General features: G+C 34.9%; 1 long non-coding RNA gene across 1 annotated transcript; it reads left to right on the top strand.

The window, feature by feature from the left end:
- Window positions 1-80: 80 nt before the first annotated feature.
- Window positions 81-18520, top strand: LOC140756679 (uncharacterized). The gene is made up of 3 exons (XR_012103911.1): window positions 81-231; window positions 3114-3205; window positions 18277-18520. It is a non-coding gene; the product is annotated as an uncharacterized LOC140756679 (long non-coding RNA).
- Window positions 18521-18682: the final 162 nt, after the last annotated feature.

Genomic DNA, 18682 nt, shown 5'->3' with positions numbered 1-18682 from the left:
GATATGGCTCAGATATCCTACATGCTGTTATTGACTTTGCTGCAGTATAAGATAACACTTATTTTGTTCCACCAGTCATATCCCGAAGGTCTTCGTAAGCAAATATCCTGGCTGAGGGAGGAGTATGGAGATAATTTGGAGATAATCATCACTGGCAATGGGTATACCAGCTTTGATGACGACCTTTATGATGAGAATAGAGTACAATACCTCAAGGACTATTTGGAGCAGGTGGGTTACTAAAAGTAGATTAAATTACACTGTTGATCATGTAATGATCGAAATTAAAATATGAGCACGATTTTTTCAATTTTTTTTTATAATATAGGAGTAAAGGATAAGAATGCAGTCTACCTGATGGTAAGTACGGTCCCCGTCTGCTAGTCCCATCTGAAGTTGTTGCGAGGAGGTGTAGTCACTATTTGCTATGGCGACGCGATTCATTTCTATATTCAGAGCGCACTTGCAGTTTTACGCGGAATGTATCTACTGCTCCCCCATGGACATCTGTAATCAACCCCACATAAGATCAGAATCGTAACCGAGGTCGGCCATTGATACGCAGCCATGCCTCGAAAAAGTACGTCTCCCTTATCTTCAACCCTTCAAACCTGGTTCGAACGGTGTGGTAAGGACAGAGCAACGCTTAACACTGCTTGTATGCACTGTTGCACGACTCATGATGCGAAGCATCAGAGAGTGCTTTACGATCGAAAAATTTTTTTCGCTTCATTTTGGCGGCTATTTTTATTATTATAGCCTTGATAGTTCACGGAATCAAGATATTGCACGACTCATGATGCGAAGCATCAGAGAGTGCTTTACGATCGAAAAATTTTTTTCGCTTCATTTTGGCGGCTATTTTTATTATTATAGCCTTGATAGTTCACGGAATCAAGATATTTTGCATACTATTGTCGAGATAATTTAATGGAGATTAATTCCATACTTTTTAAAAATTGATTTACTGCAATAGAATTGGAAAAAAACACCAAAATAGGTCAAAAAAATTTCCTGTCCGTCATGTGTGAAACCTGAAAACACTGTAACTTGTGAAAAAATCCATCATTTGAGTTAAATTTTTTTTAAAAAAATTCTAATCGTCGATTGTAGGTCACTGAATGCGAATGATTAATTAATTCAGTGTCGTTTAATTACAATTAATAAAAAACGAAAACTACAAGACTGTATATCTATAGATATTATGTACATTTATTCCACCAGGGGCGCTTGTGCAGTACCTTCTTCCTACTACAGCTGTTTTTTCGGCAATTCATTTTGAACGACTTAAGTTTTTTTTTTTTTTATATTTCATAATTAAATGAGCATTATGAGTCGTGCACTTTTGGATTTTCCAAACGTTTTTGTTCTGATTTGAAGGGAGACAACCCACGATATATTTGAAGTGAGCATAACTATGTATAGTTAGTTATAATTTAGTATTGACGACCCGCGTGGCGGAGCGGTCACCATGCCGGTCTGACGCGCAGAGGGTCCCGGGTTCGATCCCCGGCCAGACAGATTTCTAAATGATGAATTTAGATTTCTGTTTCTGGGTCTGGGTGTATTTGTCTCTGTGTGTGTCCATACACCCACGATACAGGGAATCCTAGTGTGGGGCTGTGAGTGTAGTAAAGCGTTTAGTTTTAGTTTTTTAGTTTTAGTATTAGAAGGAAGATAATAATATATCTGTTATATTTAAATAATTAAACTATATAATGCCATATTTAATAAGCGGACATTGCAAAAAATCCTAATATAAAATAATTTATTTTACTTAAAGATAAAGATAAAGATAATCAAGTTAATAAGATAATTAATAAAATTATAATCAAGTTTGGACTGAAAAAAAGCCACATGCTCTATTATTATTTTTTCTTATACTTATTTTTTATAGAAAACATGTGATTAATTAAAGAAATAATTTATTAGTATATAAATACTAATAAATATATATAAATATGTATTGAGTATTTCTTGTATCTATCCTTATAAGCAAAATGCCTGGGTAAACACAGTAGGTACATTTATTTTCAAAATAAATAATGTAATGTTATATATATAAAATTCTCGTGTCACAGTGTTAGTTACCGTACTCCTCCGAAAGGGCTTTAACTATTTTCACCAAATTTTATATGCATATTCAGTAGGTCGGGGAATCTGCTACTATCTATTAAGGATAAGGGTTGTTCACCCTTAACATTTTTTTATTTATATGGCAACACAAAGTTTGCCGGGTCAGCTAGTTTTTTTATACAACTGAAGTAGCAAACGAACATGCTCTACCTGATGGTAAGTGGTCACTGCCGCCTAAGAACATCAATAATCAATCGCAGATAACCTTAGACTCCTACCTAAGATTGGCTGTAGATGCTCTACTACTCTTAAGGACTAAGTTAGAACGCTTCTGATATGTACCTTACTACACCCTTCACACCAGAACACAGGCTCAGCACTGATCTTATAGCAGACGTAAGTGTGGCGGTAGTGCCTCCAGAGTTGAATCACAAATGACTCTACCACTTTCAAAGCTATTTACAAAATTGCAATTTACCTTTATAAAAAATCTTTTTTTATAATATAGGTGTAGCAGACAAGCATATAGTCCACCTGATGGTAAGTGGCTACTGCCGCCCACGGACATGTGTAATCAACACCAGATAGGATTAGATATTCCTACCTTAGGTCGGCCACAGGTGCTCCGCTACCCCTGAGGACTAAGCCTCGAAAAAGTATGTCTCCCTTACCACACCCTTCACAACGGAACACAGCAGTGCCTAACTCTAATCTTATGAGGCAGAAATAGGTGTGGCGGTGGTGCCGCCGGAGTCGAACCACAAAGGGTTCATTAGGTACTTGTTCAGCAGTGATAGCTAGTGATACCTTAGTAGTTAAGATCCTCCTCTTGATCGAGAGTGCCAAGATACAAAACCCAGGCACCTCTGATTTTGCAAAGTCGATTATAAGAAAATAATAATCGATTAAAATAAAAATCGATTATTTTTTAACATCTCTAGTGAGAAAGAACGAAGACGTTCGTGAGGAAACCTTCATACCTGAGAAGGGTTGATGATGATGAAGGTACTGGTTCTGTACTAAAATTACATTTTCAGGTGGTGTTATCTATAAATGAAGATGGCGCAAATATTTCTGGTTACAGTGTTCGGTCACTAATGGACAATTTCGAATGGAGGAGGGGTTATGTGTAAGTACCTTTAGTTTTATATGTATCTAATACCTTTAAACGAGCTGTTCTTTGTATATATCGAAATATAGAAAACAGCTTAAAAGATCGTCATTAAATTTAGTACAGGGGTCTCAGGGGCGATAAATCGATCTAGCTAGGTTTCAGGTTTAGAAAATATAATTCAAGAAATACAGAGCAAATCTCGGTTATGCAGGTATTATTTTTATATGCTACTCTTTTTATGAGCTTTTAAGTGTCAGTTTAGTTTGAGAATCGGCCTCCCTTTGGCGGTCGGAGGTTCAAATCACAGGCACCTCTGATCTTTCAAAATACGGTGAAGGTAAACATCGTTAGGGAATCTACATACCTTTACAAAAGGGTCAAAGGTGTATATAGTCTACCAACACACACTTGTCCAGCACGGTGGGCCATTTCCCTCAGATTGAGAGAAAACTTAGGAATATTGAGTTGACCCTAAAAAACTTTTATTAGTTAAAAATATGGCATGAATCTGCAGATTAATAGAGACTTATGTAGAAGTAGGTAGGTATATAGATCCTCTACGCAGCGCTGAGGACAGCCACCGAGGGGGTTTTAGTGCGGTAAGAATCCCACATAACCCCGCGTCGTCGGGTACCTTTTGAAGGTTTCACCCTCGTAAACAAAAAAAGGTATATAGAATTAAATTTGTAGATATTTTAAATCAGCAGCACTACTGCTGGTCATAAACTTCTGTCACCAAATACATATACATAGAACCGTTTGTACCTGAAGTCTATCACAGATGTGTTGTCCCTCTTGAAGACTAAGATATGCCTTATACGTAAGTCAGCCCGCACCACATCCTTCCGTAAGAACCGCGTCACGCTAAAAATAGGTGTGGTAGTACCTTTCCGGTCGAACCTTGCTTTTATTTTCCTCATCATCATTATCAACAAACCATTACTGTCACGCTGCTGGGCACGTGTCTCCTCTCAGTATGAGAAGGATTAGGCAATAGTCCACCGCGCTGCCCAAGTGCGTATTGGTAGATTTCATATACCTTTGAGATTTATTTTTTTATAAATCTCTCAGGTATGCAGGTTTCCTCACGATGTTTTCCTTCACCGTATAGCAAGTGATAATTAATTTCTAAGACGCATATAACTGAAAAATCAGAGGTACGTGCCTGGGATTTGAACCTCGGACCCCTCGAACGAGAGGCCGAGTTTCTTAACCACTAGGCTATCATTGCTTTTTATATTATTTTTGACCGCAGAGCAGATGACCAAGCAGTCCGCCTGATCGTAAGTGGCTACTGCCGCCTGTAGACATCCGTAATCAACCCCTGATAGGATTAGATATTCTTACTTAAGGTCGGCCACAGACGCGCCGCCACCCCTGAGGACTAAGCTGTAATGTCTCGGATAAATATGTCACTCGTACCACACCCATTAAAGCACAACATAGCATCGCTTAACCGCTGTTGTTAGGTAGAAATAGGTGTTGTCCCTGTAGTTCCGGGACTAGAATAGGGCTACGGTATCCCCTGCCTGTCGTAGGAGGCGACTAAAAGGGGGCTTCCGGGGTTGCGGGCGGCAAGAGTGGGAGCTCGAACCGACCAGCTAGAGACCCCGGGAAGGACGGCGGTGTGTGTGGCCGCATACCGTTGTAAACACTAGGTGTGTGGGAGGAGCGTAAACTGCTCCCCCAGGGAGGAGCCCGATTGGGGCATCGCGCTCGGAGGACTCCGGTTGTGTTCCATCGGAGATCCCGGAGTTCTTCACCAAGCGCCGAGGACGGCCACCGGGGGGGTTTTAGTGAGGTAAAAATCCCACATAACCCGGCGTCGCTCCCACTTCGTCGGGTACCTTTTGAAGGTTTCCCCCTCGCAAACAAAAAAAAAAAAAAGGTAGAAATAGGTGTAGCGATGGTGCCGCTGGAGTAGAATTATAAAGCATCTACCATTTAAAGGTAAAGGTTAAAAGATTTGAAGCCATTTACAGGTACTGGTTAACACGTTCACTGCGGTTCACCCACAATCGGCCCGACGCGGTGCCAAACCAATATGCGCACAGGAAAAATAGGTCTTTCTCGCTAGTGCGAAACCTGTTTCTTGGGTATTTTTACGGCAGGCCTTTTTCGACCTCCGCCGCATAGAACGTAAAAAAAGTTATCTCAGTGCGGGGGCAGGCCTGTTTTGGTGGATGACCGCTCGCGACCTGTTGCCGCACTGTGTAGATGCGTACGCGTTGACCCGCTAGTAGTGTTGTGCTAGCTTCGAGAGGAGGACGCGCTCGCGCTACTCGGTTTCCTGCAAGCTTCGTTACAATGGCGCATTGTAAAAACAAAATAGTACTAGAAAATGATAGTGATAACGAAGAAGAATACGGTGGTTCATATTTCGAAATCCCTAAGAAAAATCTTTGTAATTATATAAAATTTTGGTCTACCTTTATAATTACTATTTTTGACTTATGTGTAACACATTAAAAAGGCTCGGCTTGTGTTTATTAAAATTTAATAAAATTAATGACTCGATATTTTCTTTTCTTTTACTATCCCATCACTACAGAAATTACACTCTAGTGCGGTATCGGGCCTTATCGACCAGACATTTTTGATTGCTAATTTCTAATTTTCTATTTGGAGGAGCCAGGGGCGGGACTAATGTATAGACAAGTGATTCATGAGGATTTTAAAAGTATAAAAATTTATAATGTAAAATGCGCCTTGACTAAGATAATAGGGCTTCAATACCACCCAGAGGTGTCGGGTCGAAAAGGCCTGCCACGCACAATAAGAAAGTCAAGTGGATGCATTTTTGGACTGCCGTCGCACTAGCTGAAAGTTACTGTTTTTTTTTACGCAGCGAACGTGTTAAAGATTATATAATTATCTATATACACGACCAAAAAATATTAATTACAACGTAAGATGGTTATTTTTTATTACCTATATTCTAAGCAATTATTTGTTATCTACGTGCAAACATTATGAAAACTATAAAGGCCGTTTAACATAATCTAATAATAAATTTAATTTATAATGAGAATTATGTCTGCGATCATAAAATTAATGAAATACAGAGAAAAAATGTGTATATATTCATCATGTGATCACTTATTATTATTAAACGCTTAATAAAAAAAAGAAATATTAAATGTGAAATGAGTACGAAACGTTAAAAGAAAATTTGTATATGTTATTAATTTATAAAAATGAGGAAATCACTTGCGTAAAATATTCAAATTTAAAAGTTTGAAGGTGGTAGAATCCTTTGTGATTCGACTCCGGCGGCACCACCGCCACACTTATTTCGAACTAATAACAGCAGTGTTAGGCGCTGCTGTGCTCCGTTTTGAAGGGTGTGGTAAGGGACAGACTTTTCCGAGGCGTTCCAACTTAGTCCTCAGGGGTAGCGGCGCATCTGTGCCCGACCTCAGGTAGGAATATCTAAGCCTATATGGGGTTGATTACAGATGTCCATGGGCGGCAGTAGCCACTCACCATCAGGTGGACTGCATGCTCGTCTGCTACTCCTATACTATAATAGTACATTACGATACGCGTGGCCAAAGTAGCCTATTTTTGCACGGCGTGAAGTTAGCGCCCGAGCGCAGCGACGGTGGTAAACGCCGTGCAGATAATAGGCTACTTTTGTCACAAGTATCGTATACTATTTTATAGCTCGTGTGACATAAACCCGCTTATACTTGTGAAGAAATATGAAAAAATATGATAATTATTTTAAAACTTATAAATGATTGAAACTAAAAATTATGAACTAAAAAAGCAATAAAAATGTGACACAACCAAAACCATTGAAATTTAGAAAATTTAGTAATTATTTTGCACTTGTGATAAAGACAAATCTAACACCACACATACGTCGAAATCTATCAAGCCATTTAGGCTACATACAGGCGTATTAAAGAAACATATGATAAGCAATCACATAATGTACTAATACATAACTAATACTAGTGATACAGTAGAAAATCGATTATCCGGACCTTAGTTATAAATATTCGCGATTGTTCGGATTGTGAAACGTGAACAAGTAACTTTGTAATAACCTTTACAGATCAGCCACATTTTGTGTGACTTGTGCATTTAAATTCCGGAAAGTCGCCAAATCGCCACAAAATAGTTACTATAAAAAACAAAAACCCGATTGCTAAAAATATAACCTATGTTATCGCCACAATTTAGACGAATTCAGCGACACATCATGTATTAAAATTAATGAAGTCGTTTGAGTTTACCAAAGAATGAAAAATACATACGTAACAAACATATAGTCGAAAAACATCACCTTCCTAAATCGGTTTAAATAGCTTTTCTTCATAAACTCAATTATCCAAATTTTCGATAATCCGAATGCCACAAATACGACAACAAATAGGTCGCTTAGTCGAGATTCTACTGGAGTAGTATTATGGCTAATTTTGATAACGATTCCTAATTTAAATATCTCCTACTATGGTGTGTAGCGAAAATAAAACAAACACAGTCAAAACAAACAATAAAATTCGATAAAGCCCAATAGTTAGTCTTATAGCACTTTAGGAATAATGCATCAGAATATTGCAGGAGCACTAACTAAACAGGATGAACTATATTTCTGGATAAACAATCTAACTGATACTGGTACTTCCGTGGATGTCATATGTCTTTGTGAAACCAACTTACAGGCAGGCACAGAAAAAAACTTAAGAATAAAGGACTTTAGACTCGCTGCCTGGTATTCTAGGAATAAAGTAAGAAAGGGAGGGGTAGCCATTTTAGTACGAAATGATATAGAGTATCGGTGCATTACTAACTTAAATTCTATATCGAAAACATTTGTGTTTGAATGCTGCGGCGTAGAGCTTATAAAACATGGCGTAATAATTATATGCGTTTATACCAATAAAACGCCAAGCAGCATTAAATCAGAATTCTTCTATAAATTATCTGAATTATTATATAATTTCTGCCGTAACAAAAGAAAAAAATATGTCCTCTGTGGAGACTTAAATATAGATTCAATGAAGGGCTCAAAATTATCAACTGAACTTCAACAAATAATGGAAACCTATAAGTTAACACAGCAAATTACAGAGCCAACGCGAATAACGGCAACTACTAGTACTTGCTTAGATCATATCTATTCAAATATAATTGGTGGTCAAACTCAAGTTTATGACTTCAGCCTTTCAGATCACACTGCTCAAATTTATCACTTTCCAGTTCTTAAGAGGAGAACTAAATTAGTACAATGGTGGTATGAGCTCAAAAGAGATATTTCAACGCACAACTTAAATAAATTTATAGACTGCTTAACTAGCCCATCATTTAATGAAGTATTTAATGCACAGACAACATCACAAGCATTTAGTGAATTCTATGAACTATACATACTTTTTTTTGAATTATGCTTTCCTATTATTAGAGTGAAAGTAACATCATTAAATAGAACGTCGAATTGGATAACTAAAGGGCTTCGTATATCAACCAAAACTAAAAGAGCTTTGTATTATAAATATCGTTACAACAGGAAATACAAAGAAAAATATAAAACATATTCACGTCTATTAAAACGCTGCATGATATATTCACAAAAGAGTAATAATATGACATACATACAAAAACACGAAATAAATGTAAGGCCGTCTGGAAAGTCATAAAAAAACATAATAATATAAACATTAGCGATAAAATAATACCGAAAATAAATATAAATGATTTAAACGTAACAGATCCTCAAAAAATAGCAGATTCATTCAATAATTATTTTATATCATCTCTCACTGATCACTGTACAGATAATCATAATTTACCCGAAGCCCTTATGACCGTCCCGTCAGAAGAATCAACAATTTTTGTCACGCCTTTATCTAACTCTGAATTACTTAATATAGTAAAGTCACTAAATAATTCTAACGCAGTTGGATATGATGAGATTAATACCAAAATATTCAAAAGCTCAGTTAAAATAATTGCCTATCCACTTTTACATATCATCAATTTATCTCTGAATGAAGGGGTCTTTCCCCAAGAGCTAAAGAAGTCTGTAGTAAAACCAATATATAAAAAAGGTGACAAAACTAAGTTGGATAACTTTAGGCCCATTACACTAATTCCGATCCTCTCAAAAATTTTTGAAAAGGTTATGTATCGGAGGCTACTACATTTCTTTGACAAGAACAAAATTATCAAAGAGGAGCAAAACGGCTTTCGTAAAAATAAGAACACATCACTAGCAGCATTTAATTTGGTTAAATTTGTGACAGACAGTCTAGATAAAACAGTACCAATTTCAGTAATTCTACTAGATATGACAAGAGCATTCGACTTTGTTAGGCACGACATATTATTAAGTAAACTGTACAAATATGGCATTAGAGGGCCGGCCTTTTACTGAATCAAAACATATTTAATGAACAGAGTACAATGCGTCGAAACATATGGATACACTGAAACTAATAAAACTCTGGAACGTTATAGATCTGGATTTAAACTTAATAACTACGGCGTACCACAAGGAAGCATTCTAGGCCCTCTCCTATTTCTTATATACATAAACTACTTGCCTAATGCCATATCACAACGTTGCATTATGTTTGCAGATGACATTTCTATTATAATACAAGGAAAAAACATGCGTACCTACGAAACTGAAATACATAAAGCTTTGCATAAAACAATAGATTGGTTAACAATAAATAATTTAAAAGTAAACGTAGCAAAAACTAAATACATGCAATTTTATACCTCTCAAGGAAGTCCTAAAGCACTTAATATTACATATAATGGCATGAAAATTGAAATGGTAGAAAGTGCAAAATTTCTGGGTGTTATACTAGATCACTCATGCAGTTGGCGTGCCCACATAGATGAGGTATGTACAAAAGTTAATAGCTTCGTCTATGCCTTGAGAAGAGTGAGCCAAACTATATCGCTAGAAGCGGCTTTGATGGCGTATAATGGTTATGTTAGCTCTACACTTCGATACGCAATTGTTATTTGGGGCAACTCATCTGAATCCCTAAGAGCTTTCCGAATGCAAAAAAGATGCATACGAGCTATCTTCGGTCTCGCACAAACAGACTCATGCCGTCCATTATTTCTGAAATACAAAATATTAACCCTAACATGTTTATATATTTTAGATGTCTGTTTGTTCGTCTACAAACACAAAGATCTCTTCCAGGAAGAGAAAAATATATACACTCGGAAAGCGCGGACACTGAACATTCATAGATTATATCGACCCATGACAAAACTATCAGTGACTGCCAAAAATAGTTTTAATATGGCTATTAACATATATAATAAAATTCCGGATGACTTTAAAGACCACAACTATATAAAATTCAGGAAATTAGTAAAAAATTGGCTAGCTAAAAAATGCTTCTATACGATTAAAGAGTACTTTGATTATAAAAACTGACATAATTTTCCTAATTTTCTTATTATTATTATCATTATGAAATCAAACTCATCTTGTAGGTCTTGAAGTCATGTAATAATATAGTCACATAAACGGTACAGAGTAACGATATAACAATTATACGTAAGTAAGTTCACACTAGTGATTAGAAGTATTATAACTACACAAGTATCTCCGTTATTCGACTGCTCTTGCTGAAGTCTCCGACCAGAATGTCGCTCTCTGTTAATTCGAGCGCCGCCAAGGTGTCGTCCCCACTTCACCTACCCGCATCTGTTTTTAAACTGTAGTATCAAATGAGTCACTTATTACTTTAATGTAACGTTATAAAAATGTGATATCGTTAATATCCAAGCTTCTTATTAACGACGATAACATTCGGCCGTCCTGCTCACACGTTCGTCCTCGATCGTGTATGGTCTGATGCAAGAGCTGCAAAAGAAAACCAGTTGTTTAATGCCTAAGTCCAGAAGAGTTACACATTTTCTTGTAATACCGACTCGCACGTAAGAGGCCCGAACTGTTTATCAAAAACATGGCTTAAACTCTACGCATTTTCTTGCAATACCGACTCATATAGAATCACACTAGTTGTGTATTACCTAGGTTATAAATCTGCCCCAACAGTGTTCACCACGGATTTCTGTTGCAGGCATAGTTCATAAGGACTCTTTACATAAATGTCATATGCGCGACAGGTATTGAAGCGAATGCATTAGACCATTGTTAAATAATAAAACACACGGTTTAAACTAGGTGATGTTCATATAGGATCACTCTAGTCATGTATCACCGCAGTTTTTATACCTTGTTTACGATAACATTCGGCCAGTGCTCAACTCAAATTTACTCTAAAAATGCAATATTCACTCAATGTAATACATCCACCCAACATACATACATACATACACCCAACCATATGCATCACCAAGAGACACCCGCGAACATTACACTGCTCGAGGCATCTGCACTAATCCATCTTAACTACAGATAAATAAAAATCAAACTAAAAAAGTTTCCTACACCTACAGTAATGACAACATCTAGCTGCCCACTTTACTTATGTCTGGATTCTAAGTCCAATAGTTAAATCTCCAACAACTATTGATTCGATAAAGTTACGCATCAGAATAACGACGTTAATCTTATTAGTCCATTTCGGAATGCTCAACAACCTGTTCAATAACTGTTATACTGATAGATAGATAGATCTATAGTTGGCCACTAAATGAATCTGTGCGACTCAAAATACTATTATAAAATTATTTTATTACTACTTAGTACTTCTTTTAATTATTACAATGTTATTTTATACAAATAGTTGCCTTTCCAATGTACGTCTTTTATCAACTGATGAAGCAGTATCAAAATAATAATATATCGTGAATATTTGAAATGAATGATATCAAAGTTAAAGACTAAATAATGGTAAACAAACCATGAATTTCACACAATATAACACGTATAAGTTGTATGAACCCAATTTTTTTACGTTATTTATCACAAATTCAAATTATTTCTTTCAAAGTAGGGCCACATAACCCACTTTTGAAAGTCAGAAAGAAATTTCATTACATTAAATTGAATTTATATTCAGTTATAATAATACATACTATTACATGAATTTCAAAATTTAATTAACAAAGCAAAGGACCCATGCGTTCACGTCAGCGACATACTTGTCAATTGTGTATGGCTTAACTACTTAACTTTTTTTTTTTTTTTTTTTTATTTCACCAAAAGTTTTAAATTAAGATTCCCATAAGGAAGTTATAGTTTGGGCTATTTTACTGTAAAAGTTATGCATTATACTAAGGAAGATTTGCTAGACTTTACGCAAACGTCGTTTTTAAAAAAAAAATCAAATAATGTTATGGAAAGAATAAACACATTAAAATGGTCCGTTAATCTAAACGGAGTTTAAACAGACCTTGTCTTACATTGAGTTCCTCGGAAGCGGATTTTTTTTTCCGTAGGTAGTTATCAAACGGATAGTGTTATTGAATACACACTCGTAAACTACCTACCAAGAAAAATGACTTCAGAAACCGGCCATTATTTAACTATACTTATTTGTGTCTACAACTGATAAAAGATTTTTTTTTAAACACGCTTTTATTTTTGCCACGCTTTTATTAACTTGACCTGTATGTATGTAACGGAATATTTGAATTCGATTTTTACCTACTTTGAACGGTCAGATTTATTTAAAAATTTTGAAATACTTATGACATGACATGATTTTAATAATCTTGTCCGATTCTAATTTTGTCTCATCACGATCGTCAGATTTAAAACTATAACTGTTTTACATAACATGTGGCTCCTTATCAATCACAACCTAAAATTTCTATGACCTGAAAAAGGTCTATTAAAGTTGATCATGATTTTATACCAGCCAGCCAAACAAACAGTTAGTCAAACTATCTTATGATACACCTTATTACCGAACAAGTCATATTTATTATATATATTTCAAACGCCTCGGCTTCACCTGACTTTTATATAGTTTGTAATAAAAATTATTTTAGTGCGTAATATCTGTATAGATTATATTAATATAATATGTATCTATCATTTACAACCAACACTCTCAAGACGCTCGATGTTTCTATAGAGAAAACCTAGACATGACGCAATTGTGAACCGTATGAAATTTATATGAAAAGTAAATTATTGTATAAGAAAATCCCATCGAAATGTACCTATGCTTTTATTTGATTACATTATTATTCATTTGGCTATGATATACATATAATAAGAATGAAATCTTCACGTGTTTACATCGAATATATTTGAAAAAGAAAAATTGTCTGTCGGTTTGTATGTTTGAAAATGCATTAAAACCAAAACTACGAAGTTGATGTCAAAAGTATACATTTTTTTTTAAAAACATTACATGACCAGGTAATGGAGAATTCCAAATTACTAACGTACTCCGTGATCTTGACAGAGGGCATTGTATAATTCAAATTATATTTTGAATCCACATGAACAAAGTCGCAGGCAAGACTCGTTTTAAAAATGCAATTCAAATTATATTTTGAATCCACATGAACAAAGTCGCAGGCAAGACTCGTTTTAAAAATGCAATTCAAATTATATTCTGACTCCACATGAACAAAGTCGCAGGCAAGACTCATTTTAAATATGGTATACAAGAGACTATCTAAATTTATGTAGGCTTCAGTGACCGTTTCTCACTTAATACGTATAATAACTTAATTGCTGTAACTTGTAAATAGAACTAAGCTCAAGTTATAAAAGCATCAATTTATTATTATTATTTTACTTAAAATAATTTATTCTCAATCCCATACAAAGTGGATCCCGTTTATCATTTCGTAAATGGCTCACATAATTAATAATATCGATAGTCTAAGCGTCTCAACGTTTAAGGTACAAACTTCATTTACCAGTATTTGATAGTGCCCAATTTTCAAACCAAAAGGACGTGTAATGTGTCAAATTCAAATTGAAATTTAAAGATTTAAAATTACGAGATGTAAAGAAATATTAATACAAAACGAAACGTTGCATACTAAATTTAAAACAGACATTTAATATTATGTATAAGTGAGTCAGTCTGAAGTAGAATGGGAGATAAGAGAGATATTTTTATATATAATATTCCAAAGACCGCTGCGCATAAGTTTCTCAGTTTTCTTATAGATCATTAACTAATGTGCATTTATACTTTATGGGAGTCAAAACACAGTAGTACACAGTACTGCGTGAATTCGCCTAGAATTGATGGAAATCTAAATTTGGCAACGTACGTATGCTTCTTTCATAACAATTACGTATCAAGTATATGAAATCAAAAGGAAACTTTCATTGATTTATAAAATGAAAATGTGAACAATGTAGATGTGAATGCAAGTTTATTTTTAAATATAGTCAATTAATATCCAAAAAAAAAAACAATAAACCTTAAACTCATTTACCATTTCCCTCCTGGGTACACTCAGCCACTCAATACCGTGGTCGTGATACTTTTTTGCAGGCAGTTAAATATGTACCACGTAGATATTATACATTTCTGTACAATTATGAATAATCAAAATTTTGCAACTTAATAAACGTGTCACTTATATCAAGTAGGTATACTGTACTCTGTAACTGCGTTTGTTGCTACCGCATAGTCCCTTCCATACAATAAAAACAAACGCATATACGTAAACCCCGTTTGAAACATTAAAAGTTATCAAAAATAAATTCAAATCTAACCTGTATGCAATTTCTGGCGTACATTAGCCTATATTAACAACCATTAGGTTCCCATATCTATAAAGCCTCACATTTAAGATTAAAGATCCTTAAAATATTTTCATAAGTACGTGTATTTCTATATATTTCAAAGTAGGTGTAACTTTAGAACAATTAGGATTTACTTTTTACACCACAGAATTTAACCAAATGGACAGATTTACCACAAGAACTGCCTTGCAAAATTACTTTTAGACACTTCTTCACAGAAAATGCACTTATTTTGAAGTAAACACCTCAGTTTACAATGTTAACAAGTAATTTGATAAGAGTAAAGTTTGTTCACAAAATTTAAGTATATCATTTTCAGAGGGTATTAACATTTCATTGAATTACTAGTCTCAATCTATCCATTTTCTTAATTCAAATGAGTTTTCCCTTACATCAACGACATTATCTACCCCCATTTTTACTTATTCTACCAAGATGAATTCACATATGACATAATAATGTTTTAACTCACGGTTTTTATTCCTGTGTCAAGTATGTTCGTACTTACGAATCGCCGTCCATGATTGTGAGCTGGTTCCTGTACACTTCTGATGAAATCAAACTCATCTTGTAGGTCTTGAAGTCATGTAATAATATAGTCACATAAACGGTACAGAGTAACGATATAACAATTATACGTAAGTAAGTTCACACTAGTGATTAGAAGTATTATAACTACACAAGTATCTCCGTTATTCGACTGCTCTTGCTGAAGTCTCCGACCAGAATGTCGCTCTCTGTTAATTCGAGCGCCGCCAAGGTGTCGTCCCCACTTCACCTACCCGCATCTGTTTTTAAACTGTAGTATCAAATGAGTCACTTATTACTTTAATGTAACGTTATAAAAATGTGATATCGTTAATATCCAAGCTTCTTATTAACGACGATAACAATTATATAATGACTTGATTATTATTATTACTGATTGTTAATTTCGACATAATTGCATTCGTCTTAATCTAAATATCGGTTACCTTTAATACTTTATTATTAATCCTAACATTTTATTTAAGTTTGACATGTGTAACACCTGTAAAGGTAGCATTTAATTGAACTGTATTGTTATTGACTATTGACCTATTGTACTAAATGCTTTACACAATAAAATAAATAAAAAATAAAATAAATAAATAAAAATATAGTGATGCTATTGCTTAGTATGTACACAATGGCAAAAACATTTATAAATACGTCCAAAATAAAATATTATAATAATTGTAGCTTTAAACAAAATACTCATTATTCACTTTTAATTTTTAAATGGCATTTAAAAGTATGAAACGTTCATAGCTATGTTTATTTTTTTCAACTATGAGGGTAGTGTATTAATATTCGTACGGTGTAAAAATCGGCTACTTTGGACACAGAAATGCGTGGCTAAAATGCGGGTTTAGGTCACAGAGTGCTATAAAATAGTACATTACAATACGAGGACGAAAAATTTTTTTCTGACAAGTGTGAGTTTGCAGGCCGAGCCGCAGGCGAGGACTGCAATCACACGAGTCAGAAAAACATTTTTCGTCCGCTTGTTGTATAAAATTTTATATTACGGGGTCGGAAATGGGGGTTTTGCGCACGCGAAGCGTGCGTAAAACGTCCATTTACGCACGCCGTGATATAAAAATATATATATGTTATACCTCTTGCAGGACTACATTATATAACAATTACATAATTAACTTAGCATTATTTTTATAACAATTACATAATCGTTGCTATTATTACGTTATTTAATTATTACATTTTCTATTTAGAATAAGCCATTGACCGTATATTACAATGACAAATAGTTTGAAAACGTCCACCAGAGGCTCTGCGAGGCGATTAAGTTGTCGAGCTCTCGATTGTATTACAGAGTCCTCGACTGAAAACTTTGGGTATAGACAAATATTAAAAACCTCTGAATGCGAGTATTGCTGTGGGTAAAAGTTAGATACAAGTGTACATAGACTTATATATTTTAGGTTATTACTTTTTTTTAACCTCCGCGTTAAAAAAATGCGGAAGGGAATCCTCATGGATTTCCTTCCGTCTTGGAGAACGACAGGGTTATGTCGGATTCTGACCGACTAAAACTCCGCGGAGTTCCTCTCAACGCTCGGTGCCGAGTTGCGGCAACGTCGGCCGGCGCTGATGTTAACGCCAGCCACGTCCCGAGAGCGAGGGGCCTCTCTCAGTGATATTCCTAATGTGATGAGATATCTTGAGCCCTAAAGACCGTAATTGGATTCACCCGAATCCACCTCCTTGTGCTCAGGAAACGGGGAAAGAGTGGCTTTTAGCGAAAGCCGCTCTACGGCGTCCCGTACGCCTGCGACGGATCGGCTGGGCAACCATAGAAATCAGGTTATCACTGACGGATTTTGCTCTATATTGTGAGATCCAAAAGCTTACTGTGTTTGAGATAATTGACTTAAGATCTATTTTTTTTAATTCAAATAGTTATTGAGAAACCACACACCGTTAACGGTTGTGTTGAAATTTAATAATATTTTTATCAATTCAAAGACGGCTATCAGGGTCACAGATTTTTCTTTAGTTTAAATTTGAGTGAGAATTATAAAAAAAAATCATAAAAATCAATTATCAAAAACAGTAAACTTTTGAACAGCACATTATAGGGTCAAATCCGTCAGCAATGAATTAATAACTTCCTTAAATATATAAGTCGACATACCCTGTAACCCTGTATTTATAAAAAAAAACTTTCAGACGATACGTTCTAAGTCTTCTATTTTACCACGCTTTTATTAGCTTGACCTGTGTGTATGAATGTATGTATGTAACGGAATCTTTGAACTCGATTTTTATCCGCTTTGAACGGTCCGATTAATTTAAAATTTTGAACACTAAAGATTTAGCTAAAGATTTTACTATCGACCTTTTTCATGATGGACTTGAAGCCTTTAAAAGAAAAATATATAGAGTCTTGCACCCCATTCCCAGCCATCCAAATCTAAAAGCTGTGTAATACCTGTTCTTTTTTTTTCTTTTTAAACTTTAGGCAACCTTATAATTTCCAATTTGTAATATATTTTTTATCATGTTATTAGTTGTGTACATCTATGTGTGTTTATGTACTCTTATATGTTAGCTGTCTTCATTTCTAATTGAAATTCCATGTTATTCTTTTTTGGCCTGTGTTATCTATAAGTTTTGTTGCATGTAATTTTGTTAATGAAGCAATAAATAAATAAATAAATAAAATAAAATAAAAAAACACTTATGAAGAACCGATGACAATATACGATTTTAATAATTTTATCCCATTCACCTCATGAGAATCGTCAGGAATTAGGATTAACGATTTTTCTTGTGCAATTTTAGTGTGGTTTTTAGTTTTTAAACAATGATTATAGAATTAATAGATCAAGTTCCTCATAATTTTTGACATTAAGTATTTTATTTACAGCACAAAATCAGGTCTCTACAAAGTGGATGTCAAGGACCCCAAACGCAAGCGGACCCCTCGATTATCAGCTTACTATTATCAGACTGTAATACAAAATCATACTTTGGAGATCCCTGAGTCGGCCTACACTTCATACTTAGCGAAGAGGAATAGTGCTGGAACAATGAAAACTGTTGAATTAGTTGTTGTATTAAACTGTATGTTGATTATGATTATTTTATAAGTTTTAGTTACAATAAAAATATAAAAGAAAAATATATATATATATTTATGAACAAGGTTTTTGTATTATAAGTAATTTTGTATTTACCCGACGTCACAGGGTATTTTCAACCTATATATTTTGATGTGAAACATCTATAGCCGCACGTAAAACCGATTTCTGGCGTGGCGACGCATGCCGTAT

The sequence above is a fragment of the Epargyreus clarus genome, unplaced genomic scaffold (genome assembly GCF_041222505.1).
Source record: "Epargyreus clarus isolate Ecla_fem2 unplaced genomic scaffold, WU_Ecla_fem_2.2 ptg000035l, whole genome shotgun sequence".
Taxonomy (NCBI): Eukaryota; Metazoa; Arthropoda; class Insecta; order Lepidoptera; family Hesperiidae; genus Epargyreus; species Epargyreus clarus.
Note: the sequence above shows the minus strand (reverse complement) of the source record. Positions and strands in the feature narration are given on the sequence as shown.